The following is a 13,472-nucleotide window of genomic DNA, read 5'->3' as shown; positions in this document are numbered from 1 at the left end:
AGTATAACCATTATGGAGAACAGTTTGGAGGTTCCTCAAAAAACTAGGAATAGGGCTGCCGTAAGATCCAGCAGTTCCGTTGCTGGGTATATAACTAAAAGAAAGGAAATTAGTATATCGAATAAATATCAGTACTCCTATGTTTGTTGCAGCACTGTTTAGAGTACTAAGATTTGGAAGCAATCTAAGTGTCCATTAACAGATGAATGGGTAAAGAAAATGTGGTACATATACACAATGGAGTATTATTCGGCCCTAAAAGAGAATGAGATCCTGTCATTTACAACAACATGAATAGAACTGAAGATCATTATGTTAAGTGAAATAAACCAGACACAGAAAGACAAACATTGGATGTTCTCACTTATTTGTGGGATCTAAAAATCAAAACAATTAAACTCATGGACAAAGAGAATAGAAGGATGGTTACCAGAGGTTGGGAAGGGTAGCGGGGGGCTGGGGGAAGAGGTGGGGATGGTTGATGGGTAAAAAAAAAAAATAGAAAGAATGGATAAGACATGCTATTTGATAGCACAACAGGGTGACTATAGTCAGTGATAACTTAATTGTTCATTTAAAAATAACTCAAAGAGTTGGCCAGGTGCGGTGGCTCATGCCTGTAATCCCAGCACTTTGGGAGGTCGAGGCGGGTGGATCATGAGGTCAGGAGATTGAGACCATCCTGGCTAACACAGTGAAACCCTGTATCTACTAAAAATACAAAAAATTAGCTGGGTGTGATGGTGGGCGCCTGTAGTCCCAGCTACTTGGGAGGCTCAGGCAGGAGAATGGCGTGAACCCGGGAGGTGCAGCTTGCAGTGAGCTGTGATCGCGCCACTGCACTCCAACCTGGGCGACAGAGCCAGACTCTGTCTCAAAAAAAAAAGAGTATATTTAGATTGTAACACAAAGGATAAATGCTTGGTGGGGTGGATACTCTATTCTCCATGATGTAACTATTTAACATTGCATGTCTGTATCAAAACATCTCTTGTGCCCCCAAAATATATACACCTACTATGCACCCATGAAAATTAGAACTTAAAAAATTTTTTAAAGAAATATTTCTAGAGGGAGGATATCTTTCATAGATTATATATTTGAAAGGTCATACTTAGGCCAGGCGAGGTGGCTCACGCCTGTAATCCCAACACTTTGGCAGGCTGAGGAGGGCAGATCATGAGGTCAGGAGTAGGAGACCAGCCTGACCAACATGGTGAAACCCCATCTGTACTAAAAATACAAAAATCAGCTGGGCATGGTGGCACGCACCTGTAATCCCAGCTACTTGGGAGGCTGAGGCAGGAGAATCTTTTGAACCCGGTAGGCAGAGGTAGCAGTGAGCCGAGATGGTGCCACTGTACTCCAGCCTGGCCGACAGAGAGACACTCTGTCTCAAAAAAAAAAGAAGGTCATACTTCTTTGTAAAGTATGCTTAGAATGTATAAAAGTCAAAATGATTACTACCGTTTTTATTTTTTTGAGATAGAATTTTACTCTGTTGTTCAGGCTGGAGTGCAGTGGCATCATCATGGCTCATTGTATCCTTGAACTCCTGGGCTCAAGGAATTCTTCTGCCTCAGCCTCCCTAGTAGCCGGGCCTACAGGTATGTGCTGTCATGCCCAGCTAATTTTAAAATTTTTCTTTTGTAGAGACAGTGTTTCAGTATGTTGACCAGGCTGGTTTTGAACTTCAGGACTCAAGTAATCCTCTTGCCTTGGCCTCTTGAAGTGTTGGGATTGTAGCCATGAGCCACCATGCCCAACTGATTACCACTTTTTGAATATCACAGAACTGTTTTTAGGCTGAATGAGATAAACACTTTAAAAATACATTAATGTTGTTTTTTCCCAACTTTTAGATACAGGGAATACATGTGCAGGTTTGTTACATGGGTACATTGCACCCAGGTAGTGAGCATAGTACCCAATAGATAGTTTTTGACCCATTACCCCCCTCCCTCCTTCCCTCTAGCAGTCCACAGTGTCTGTTGCTCCCATGTTCATGTCCATGAATGCTCAATGTTTAGCTCCCACTTATAAGTGAGAACATGTGGTATTTGGTTTTCTGTTCCTACATTAATTCACTTAGGATTATGGCCTCTAGCTCCATCCATGTTGCTGCAAAGGACATGATTTCATTCTTTTTTTTATGTCTGCATAGTACTCCATGGTATATATGTACCATATTTTCTTTATCCAATTAACCTTGATGGGCACCTAGGTTGACTCCATGTCTTTGCTATTGTGAATAGTGCAGCAATGAATGTATGAGTGCGTGGGGAGAATGATGTATTTTCCTTTGGCATACCCACTAATGAATGGGATTGCCGAGTCTAATGGTAGCTCTGTTTTAAGTTCTCTGAGAAATCTCCAAACTGATTTCCACAGTAGCTGAACTAATTTACATTCCCACCAACAGTGTGTAAGCATCCTCTTTTCTTAGCAGCCTTGCCAGCATGTTTTTTTTTTTTTTTTTCCCCTGACTTTTTAATAATAGTCATTCTGACTGGCATGAGATGGTATCTCATTTGTGGTTTTGATTTGCATTTCTCTGATGATGAGTGATAATGTCTCTGATGATGAGTGATAATGAGCATTTTTTCATATGTTTCTTGGCCACTTATATATTGTCTTTTGAGAAAGTGTCTGTTCATGTCCTTTGACCATTTTAAAATGGGGTTATTTGATTTTTGCTTCTTGATTTAAGTCCCTTACAGATTCTGGATATTAGACCTTTGTTGGATGCATAATTTGTAAATGTTTTTTCCCATTCTGTAGGTTGTCTATTGATCGTTACTTTTGCTGTGCAGAAGCTTTTTAGTTTAATTAGGTCCCACTTGTCAATTTTTGTTTTTGTTGCAATTGCTTTTGGGGACTTTGCCAAGAATTATTTGCCAAGGCTGATGTTGAGAAGGATATTTCCTAGGTTTTCTGCTAGGATTTTTATAGTTTGAGGTCTTACATTTAAATCTTTAATCTATCTTGAGTTAATTTTTGTATATAGTGAAAGGTAAGGGTCCAGTGTCATTCTTCTGCATATGGCTCACCAGTTATCCCAGCACCATTTATTAAACAGGGAGTCCTTTCCCCATTGCTTGTTTTTGTCAGCCTTGTCAAAGATAAGATTGTTTTAAGTGTATACTTTATTTTTGAGTATTCTATTCTTTCCATTGGTCTACGTGTCTGTTTTTGTACAGTACCGTGCAAAACATAATCTTCATGAAAGGATGTGCTAGATAAATACAAAGCATTATTTTTATTACCAACATGCCATCACATATTTATATAATCATTTGGATTCTCTTTCCTTTTCCTCTGGTTTATTGGGAACATTCTAAGAAAGGAATAATAATCCTTATAGGCTTCTGTTTAAGTGAATCTTGAACTCAAGTTCATCTTCCTTGAACATAGATTTTTTTTTTCCTTTCTGTTCTCCAGAGGCTCCTTGGAGATCAGACAGCTATTCAAATGGCCTCAACTTGGGTTGCTGTTAGGGGAATACTTGAGATTCCCTAGCTCTTTTGCTGAACTCTAAAGTTCTTATCAATGAAATCTAGATTTTTTATGGATTGGCATTTTAGGTTCCTTGGAAAAAGAAGCTTTCTGGGAGTAAAGTTGTTCCTTTCACCCAGTCTTCTAAAGGAGGATGAAGTAGAGAAAGGAATTTTACTTGTTCTCGTGATGCGGGCTGGAGCAAATGAGGTAGGCAGGGAATAAAGACTGAGATTGAATAGCCTTGCTTGCTTTTATAGAACTGACAAGCGAACTGACAAGCCTACAGGTCAAGTTTCTAGGCCATTTAATCTGTACCAGCACTCTTGAGGCTCCTTGCCAAGTGAAATATGACTCTTCTGGGGGTAATGCTTCTTTCTGGCTTTTTTCATTTTACTCCCCTCCCCATCTCTGTTATCAGTCTTTTCCCTATTACACTGGTTCCTTGAAGGTAGGCTTTTTTTTTTTTTTTTAGGCAGAGTCTCCCTCTGTTGCCCAGGCTAGAGTGCAGTGGTGCAGTCTTGGCTCACTGCAACCTCTATCTCCCGGGTTCAAGAGATTCTCCCGCCTCAGCCTCCTGTGTAACTGGGATTACAGGCGCCCGCCACCATACCCAGCTAATTTTTGTATTTTTAGTAGAGATGGGGTTTCACCATGTTAGCCAGGCTGGTCTCGAACTCCTGGACTCAAGTGATCTGCCTGCCTTGGCATCCCAAAGTGTTGGGATTGTAGGCGTGAGCCATTTGCACCCGGCCTCATTTAGTCTTCATCTTTGCATTTCTGGTACTTGGCATGATGCTTCACATATAATAGATGTTAGGCAAATATTTATTGAATCTACAGCAGTGTCTATATTTTAAGTTATTGAATACTTTCTACTCTTCTAGATTTTGTTATAATAAGGACTGTTTTCTTGTTTTTTCCTCCCTTTCTTATTTTTGGTAAAGCTCTATTTTCTGCCATTTTAGAAGCTGTATACCGTGCACCTAGCACTCCAAAAGTGAATTCCACTTTTCTGTGTAGCCAATTCTGAGCTGTAGTGAACCAACAGTAAGGCTGACTGTAGGCAGCTTTTATCTACCAATACACTGTTGAGAAAAAATCATTAGCCAAGGGTGGTGGCACATGCCTGTAATCCCAGGTACTCAGGAGGCTGAGGCAGGAGAATCACTTGAACCTGGGAGGCAGAGGTTGCAGTGAGCTGAGATTGTGCCATTGCACTCCACTCCAGCCCGGGCAACAAGCGCGAAACTCTGTTTCAAAAAAAAAAAAGAAAAAAAATTATAAGATTTTCTACGGCGCTGATAGAAATGTACTTGCCAAGCGGGCTGTTTCTTGTACCCAGAAAGCTGAAATTTACATAATATACGAGTGACACATACCTGACACTTCCATAACTCTATGACACCAGATTGGCCTGAGGTAAGTTATTCCGAGAAGTGAAAAGTAAACCAGCTCCAAAAACTTTTGGGTTTTTTTTTTTTTAAGACTTGAAAGGTGTGGATGTATGACAGAATGGGAAGTAATGTAAGTATAATTTGGTAGACACAGAGACCTGGATGATGGAAGCTCCTGAGTTTACTTTGTGAATTTGATTTAGTTAGTGAAAATCCTTCACTTTCAGGCTTCAGTTTTTTTTTTTTGTTTTTTTTTTTTGAGATGGAGTCTTGCTCTGTCGCCCAGGCTGGAGTGCAGTGGCATGATCTCGGCTCACTGCAAGCTCCGCCTCCCGGGTTCACGCCATTCTCCCGCCTCAGCTTCCCGAGTAGCTGGGACTATAGGCACCTGCCACCATGCCCGGCTAATTTTTGTTTTTTGTATTTTTAGTAGAGATGGGGTTTCACTGTGTTAGCCAGGCTGGTCTTGAACTCCTGACCTTGTGATCCGCCCACCTCGGCCTCCCAAAGTGCTGGGATTACAGGCGTGAGCCACTGCGCCTGGCCTCAGGCTTCAGTTTTGTATTGATTTATAAGAGAAACATAATGAAGTGGAAAGAGCACTACCCTAGAAGGAAGAAGAGCTCCTTATTCTTATAAGTCCTCACTCTATAACCTTGGGCAAATTTCTGAAATATGGGCTTCAGTTGCCTCATCTATGAAGTGGGTTTAATAAAGCCTTACATGCTAATAATAATAATAATAATAATAATATATTATAATATGCAGTTTTTACTAAACTAATACCATGTCTCAGCTACTACAATTCTTTGAGATGGGTACTATTATTATTGTTATCTCTGTTTTATAGAGGAGGAAGTGGATAGTCAGAAAGGTTAAAATAGCTTCTTCAAGTTCACAAGCTATTAAGTGACAGAGTCAGGAATCAAGCCTCATCTGCAGTATTACAGAGGCCACTGTTCTCTGTTGCCTCCAACTCACTTTACTGCTTAATGTTGCTAGAGGGCTAACCAGATCATATTTAGAGGTTTCTTCTAGCTATGATTTCTACTATTTTTGAATTCTCCCTTATGAACTATACTTTGCAAGCTTATCACACAGCCTTAGCTGGTGACCTCAGTTCATTGCCATTTAAACGTTTAATATTGGCCTTTTGGGGGATGCAACTGGAGCTGACTGTAAAGAGCAGGAAGCATGATTTTTAAAAATATGTTAACGGTACCCTTCCATCTTCCAGTTTCAAGTTCGCGTCTTGAGACTTTCATATATTTAACCATGGGTGATTTACCTTTAAACAGTGATAAAAGTACTCCTTGAAATTGTTTTTGGAAGGCTTCTCTTCTGATTTTCTTCTCTGGGTCTGCTTGCCCTCTCACCTATGCTGTCTGTCACTCCTTGGTTGTTGGTGTTTTCAAACAAGTCCATGACTGTTCCAGCAAATCTGGATAAACTGCAAAACACAAGTGGCTGAGCAGTACTTTGTGTATATCTGCAAGTCCATGAGCTCTGTAGATCATATTCCTCTGGACACTCTTGAAAGACGGGTACTAAATCCCAGAGGATTTTCTTTTATGTTGTATGTAACCTCTACCTCTGAATGTTGTCCTTCAACAAGTAGAAGGTAAAAGAAATTAATATTTAGAGGTGCTACTCTAAGAATAGACCAAATGTCAACACTGGGTCAGGACCTCTGAAGAAGTACATCCAAGAAAATGAGGCGAGAGTAGCTCTAACTTAGAAACCACACCAGAGTGTGACCAGATTCTTGTGGTAAAGATAAAATGAGAAATGTGGCTTTTTGAGACATTGGAAAATAATGATGAGAGAGAAACAGGCTGAAATCTGAGAATTCCTATCAGAATTGGGAACCATTCTTCACAGGCTAAATTGATAGTTTACAATGCTGTGGCATCAGGGAGCTTGACCTCCACATACTAATATAGAAATGAATAATATTCTGTGGTCTTGGTTCGTGGGCCCAGGAGAGCTCACTTTTATGGTCAAGTGTCTTGTTTTTGTTTTTTAAAGGATGATTTTAGTTTTTGGTGAAGTTTTTATGATGACTGTTTTGGTTGCAAGGGAAAGAAGTATACAGACTACCTTTGGTTTATTTTAAGGATACGTGAGAATATAGGACGGCATTCATTTGCAAATTATTCATTCACAAATTATTTTTGGGCACCTACTCTGTGCCTGTGTGTACTATGCAATGGGAATGGAGCAGTGAGTAAGACAAATAAGGTACCTATTTATGAACCTAGTGTTTTAATGAAGGCAATAATCAATAAACAAGCAAATTGATGAGGATGAGAATAGCTAACGGTTAATAAACACTGTGTGCTAGGCACTGTTCTAAGCATATAATAACCATTATTTAATCTTCACAGTTCTATAAACAGGGTATTAGTATCATCCTCATTTTACTCATAAGGAAATTCAGGCGCTTAAAAGTAACATTCTCATGGTTACACAACTGGTAACTGTAACAAGACAAATAACAAGAAAACAGCCAGAGTAACATAATATATAGGATGGACAGGGAAGGCCTCTTGGAAGAGATAATGATTGAGAGCTCATCCCATCAGAGAGCCAATAACCTAACTCAGAGGGTGACTCACCTTCTCTTTGTCTACCTTGATTATCTAAGTAAGCTTCCTGTGTCCAAAAAAGATCATTTGATTGATTTTATTTGTTGCTACTGAGAGTGGAGTGCCCTTAATAGGCAGTGTTCCTAGGACCCCCTTGTGGGTAGTTGGCCTCCCTCATGCCCTGCTCCTATTTAACCAGTGAAAGTAAATAAAATAATTAGTCATCAAAAGTATTTGTGTTCTACACTACATAGAATAAATATGGAGATGGAAATCTTTGTCAGTTTTTAGAAAAGGAGCATTAATAATTTCATTTTGATACATGTTAATCATCAGAATTAATTTTGATTCAAATAAATCCATAAAATATGAACTTCATTAATTCATCCTTGGAGAAAAAAAGAGATTCCAATAGTGCATATCCATTTTTTTTCTTTTTTTTCTTTTACTTTAAGTTCTGGGATACATGTGCAGAGCGTGCAGGTTTGTTACATAGGTAATAGTGCATATTCCTAAATAACTTAAAATGTAACTCTAATGAAAACAATCCATGATTATAAAATACATATCGTTTCTTTTTTTGTTTTTTCAGACAGTTACTCTAAACCCTATGAAAAGATGACCCACTTCTTTCCTACATAATCTAGAACAATCAGGGTATAAACATTCATTCTAAAGGTGACAGATTTTTTTAGGATCATTCACCATCTAGAGTTTAAGTAGTGTTGTTTGGGGTTCTTCTTGTGTCCGTGGTAACAGAGGAGCAGGTGTGAGCCAACAAGAAGCACATCAGAACAAACCAAGACTTCACTGATTTCCAGGCTTGTAGCTTTGAATGAGAGATGGACTTGAGACTTCTTTGGGCCATTTCTGCTCATGTTTTCTCTACTTATTTTTGTAAATTGAGCCAAAATGTGGTGTGGTGAAGTAATGGTGACTAATCCTATTATAGACTTCTTCAAAAGGGGTAATGCTTCCCCCTGTACCCACCCCCTCCCCTGCCTTTTTTCCACAGTTCAGTTCTTAGCCGGAGTTGACACATTGTAACAGAAAAGTTACCCATTTCTCATTGTCAGCATCTGGATTCCCACAGACTCAGATAATTGTCAGGAATAGATTTGCCTTCAGTTAAAGCAACCCTATCCCCACTGTTACTCGGCCAGGCACCTCTGTTAGGCCATCACAGAACCAAATCTATAGAGGATTCTGGCTCTTTTCTATATTACTAGAGATATGCTGTAGCATAAAGACTGCAGGAAGCCATAGTGGTGAGTTAAGAGTCACCAAAATCTGTTTTGAAACTTAAAAATCCAGGGTCATTGAGGATGCAAGAAGTTGCCTGTTTTTGTAGAATCCATCTCACTTCTTCAGTTCCTTTGTGTTATGGTTACAGGAAACTATCCAGCAGCACTTGACCTGGTAATGGAGGAAGCTATTTCACAGCCCACTGGTCCCTTGACTCATTTGGAAGTCAGAGTCAAAGGTTACAGAAGTAATAATTGGGCCCAGATTCTCCCTGTCAGGAAAGACCTTACTCCCCCCACCCCCTGCCTTCTTCAAGTTAGGAGAAACTTATCTGTTATGAAACCATTCAATAAGAGGAAATGAAGAAAACACCATCCTTGGCTGAAGTGTTCTCAAGCCCCAATGATATTATTTCTGTTTTCATGGGAGCTGCTTTTGCAGCTAGCTAGTATAAAATTTAGGTCTGATTTTTTGCATTAAAATATCTCCCCTTAGAGAAATAACTTGATTTATTTCAATCTATAAATAATATAAAGGATCTTTATTTGGTTCAAGCCCTTATATTCCTTCATACCACCACTCTGATAATTCCCTGAATACTCCTCTGGCAATCAAATACATACACACAAGTCTGAATTAACAAGTGTCATGCCATTAGCAATGTAAAGTCAGTCATCAGAAGTTAAGAAACTAAGCCAGATGTAGTGACTCACACCTATAATCCCAACACTTTGTGAAGCCAAGGTGGGAAGATCACTTGAGGCCAGGAGTTTGAGACTAGCCTGGGCAACACAATGAGACCCCTGTCTCTACAAGAAGAAGAAGTTTAAAAAGCTTTACTTCACCAACAACAGAACAATTTAAAATTTTCAGTGCTTTTAATTTCTTCCATAATTTGCTCAGAACTCCAGCAGATCAATCTGTGGAACTAGTGGCACAAGCTTGGCACTAGAGTAGGAAAGAATGACACAATTTGGCACCTTTAACCAGAAGATCTTTAATGAGCTGGCATGGGGGTGGAGGGGATAGAGAGAAAGGAAGGACAGTTAGGATTTTGGCAGTAACACAAAGGTTCTTCTTCCCTGAGAAAAGTGAAATGAAAGTCAAATGAAGCTTCGCTCTGCTTTTAGAATTTGCTAAGATGTTTGTCTGTCTCTCAGCTCCCGGGCTCCTTGCAGGTGCATCTTTATAGTCAGTGACTTCTCCAAAAAACAAATTGTCTCTCAGGATCCTTCAGGAGGGGTCATATCTAACCAATTTCTTGTCTGAGGACATGATTGTGGTTCCCTTCTTCAACTATCAGATGCAATGCTACCAGCACTGCAGAAATTGTCTTATCAGAAAGTGACACAAGTGTGCACATTTCTTTTAGGACACAGTTCTAGTATTGCTGAGTTCTGGGGCTGCAACAGTAGATAATACTACAATGAGAGGTGTTTGGGAAAAGCATTGTTTCCTGGGTGGCTGTAGAAGCAGACTTGAAATCATCCCTTTGTCATTAAATAATATCAACAACAAATGTCTTTGTTGATGTCCTTGTATTATAATTTTCTAGGTCTAGATTTTCGCTAGGGATGATAATACCTATATTCTAGGGTTGTTATGCAAATCACATGAAATGACACATACAAGATGTCTGGCTATATATAATTCATCTTCATTATGTGTTGTTCTCCTTAAGCTCCACTTTTCTGGGATTTTGCATCTCTGTGGCTCTGGATAGTCTTCCTTTTCTCTCTCTTTAAATGGCATCAGAGTTGAAGATCTTGAGGACTTTTTAGTCTCTCTTTTGTATGTTTTTTTTTTTTGTGGTTGTTGCTGTTTTGTTTGTTTGTTTGTTTGTTTTGAGATTGGGTCTCACTCTGTCACCCAGGCTGGAGTGCTGTGGCGCAAACATGGCTCACTGCAGCCTTAACCTCCTGGGCTCAAGCAATCCTCCTACCTCAGCTTCCCATGTAGCTATGATCACAGGTGTGTGCCACCATACCCAGCTAACTTTTTTTTTTTCTTTTTTGTAGAGACAGGGGTCTCAGTTTGTTGCTCAAGCTGGTCTTGAACTCCTGGGCTCATGTTATCCTCCTGCCTCAGCCTCCCAAAATGTTGAAATTACAGGTATGCAGCACTGTACCTGGCCTCTCTTACTTTCTATAACACTTCTTGCTTGCCCTGTATTTTGTGTACATTTTTGGAGATTAAAATATTCAATGATTGCCTGCATGACTCTTAGCCACTGCACTCATCTGACTTTAGTTCATTCACAGAATAGCCTAAGAAAGTTTTTCTATCTTTGTTTTCTTTGCATATGCCATTTTCTCACTTCCTGTCTTTACCCCCTTTCCTCTACATACTAGAATTTTAAAACTCAAGGTGTAATGGGAGACTTGAGTCAGTCAACTCTATCCAACTTGTGTTGTTCCCACTCTTAGCTCTAGCAGCACAGTGATGTGCTCAGGGTAATGAAAAGCAGACTTTCTCTGCTGAGGTCATTGCTCCTCATGCTGGCAGCCTGCTCCAGGAAGCTGTTTATCTGTGCTTGCAGAGCCAAGCTCCAGCCTCTGAACAGTTGGAATGTATTGAGAAACCACAGAGCCCAAAGAGAGAACATTACACAGGCAGTTCCAGGCAGGGAGAGTATATTTACACCAGACAAACTGCAGCTTACATGTGTGGGGATAATTGTTCATCTGCACACTCTCATATTTTACCTTCTACGCAATCTATATACCTTCTCAAGAAGGTTTAACCAGGAGAACTTGTACTGCTATGTCCAAATTACCCTTAACATCCCCTAACATGTCATAAGGAAAAAGAGATACTATAGAAAATTTGATGTAAAAACTTTTTAAGGTAGTGTTTGTTTTTTGTGTGTGTGTGAGTCAAATTTGATGTTTAGAATCTTAGACCTTGTAAGCCTGATCACTAAAGCATTCAAAAATGCTGTTTCTTGCATGGAAATGTTTTTCTTCATCCCTTTACAAAAATATTCAAAAATATTAAGTATTGTTATAGAGCTTCAAATGTGCTCTATATTAATAGGAATATAAGATATGGTCACTTCCCTGTGAAATGTAATCTGGTTAAAGAGATAAACCCTCATTGGATAACAAACAATTACAGAACAATACAAGACCTTATATAATGGCATTAAGTTATATGGCCTAGTACACTGAGAACTGACAGTAAGAAAAAATAATGACTATTAGTTAAGTAAAAGTAGTTAAGTCATTATAGAGGAGTTTGTCTTGATTTGGAAAGGTAGGTAGAGTTTGGATAAACAAAACAGAAAGGAGACATATTTTGTGACATGAAAGCACCATAACATAGTGGTTAAGAACATGGACTTTGGAGTCAGACAGGTCTGTGTTAGAGGGCCTACTACTTTCTGGTATGAGATCTTGAGCAGATTGCTTACCTCGTCTATAAAATAGGGAGACTCATATATAAAATATAAAATGCATGTTACATAATTGTTGGAATGATTAAATGAGTTAATGAAAGTAAAGTGCTTGGTATTCCACTTAAGATATAGTAAGTGTTGAATTAATTGGTAGCTGCTGCTACTACTGTTGTTCACTCCTTCATTCAATGTATATTAACTGAGTGCCTATGTCTTAGTCAGTGTTCTAGATACTAGGGATATAGCAGTGAAAAAAACAGACCAGAAATTTCAACTCTATGGAGCTTCCATTCTGAAACTGTCTCTATTTTATCTTTTTAGAATGTGTGTGAATTATTTTGGACTTACACAAAGTTTAAAAAAAGTCTGTATGTGGAGTTCCCACATCCATTTCATACAGCTTCTACTAATGTTAACATTTCCTGTATCCATAGTATAATTGCCAAAATCAAGAACTTAATATTAATTTAAAACTATTAACTAATCATAGGTCTTATTTAAATTTTCACCTTCATTTTTGAAGGGCAGTTTTTTTCCTGAGATAAATTCTAGGTTGGCAGCTGTTTTACCATTCCATTATCTTTTGGTTTCTACTGACTTTGCTGAGAAGTTGCTCTCAGTTTTATTCTTGCTTCTTTGAAAATAATCTTTTTTTAAATCTCTGGATGGTTTTTGGATATTTCTGCTTGGTCTTTGGTTTTTGATAGTTTTAGTGTAATGTGTCTAGGTTTGCTTTTCTTTATATTTGTTGTTCTTAGTGCTTCTTGAACCTGTAGCTTGATATCATTTATCAGTCTTGCAAATTCTCAATAATTAGCTCTTCAGATTTACTTCTGTTCTACTCTCTCTCTCTGTCTCTGTCTCTTTGTTTTGAGGCAGGATCTTTGTCTGTCACCCACATTGGAGTGTAGTGGTGCCATCATGGCTTACTGCAGCCTCAACCTCCTGGGCTCAGGCAATCCTCTTGCCTCACTCAGCCTCCCAAATGGCTGGAACCACAGTTGCATGCCACCACAGTCAGCTAATTTTTTTGTTGTTGTTGTTAGAGATAGAGTCTTGCCATGTTGCCCAGACTGGCCTCAAACTCCTGGGCTCAAGTGATCCTCCTGCCTCGCCTTCCCAAAGTGCTGGGATTACAGACATGAGCCAACACAACTGGCCTCTGCTCTCTCTTTACTCCTATTGGTATTCTAATTATACAAACATTAGACCTTTTCATGGTATTCTCTGTCTCTTATGCTCTTTTTCGCATTTTCTATCATTTTGTGTGTGTATGTGTGTGTGTTTTTGAGACAGAGTCTCACTCTGTCACCCAGGCTGGAATGCAGTAGCATGATCTCGGCTCACTGC

General features: G+C 39.2%; 1 protein-coding gene across 9 annotated transcripts in view; it reads left to right on the top strand.

Moving 5' to 3' along the window:
* The window catches only part of C12H11orf49 (chromosome 12 C11orf49 homolog), a 230,164-nt gene that overhangs the window by 50,308 nt on the left and 166,384 nt on the right, over positions 1-13,472 (top strand). The gene's annotated exons all lie outside the window — the stretch shown is intronic.

The sequence above is a fragment of the Papio anubis genome, chromosome 12, assembly GCF_008728515.1.
Source record: "Papio anubis isolate 15944 chromosome 12, Panubis1.0, whole genome shotgun sequence".
In the NCBI taxonomy this organism is placed as follows: Eukaryota; Metazoa; Chordata; class Mammalia; order Primates; family Cercopithecidae; genus Papio; species Papio anubis.
This window is presented reverse-complemented; position numbering and strand designations above follow the sequence as displayed.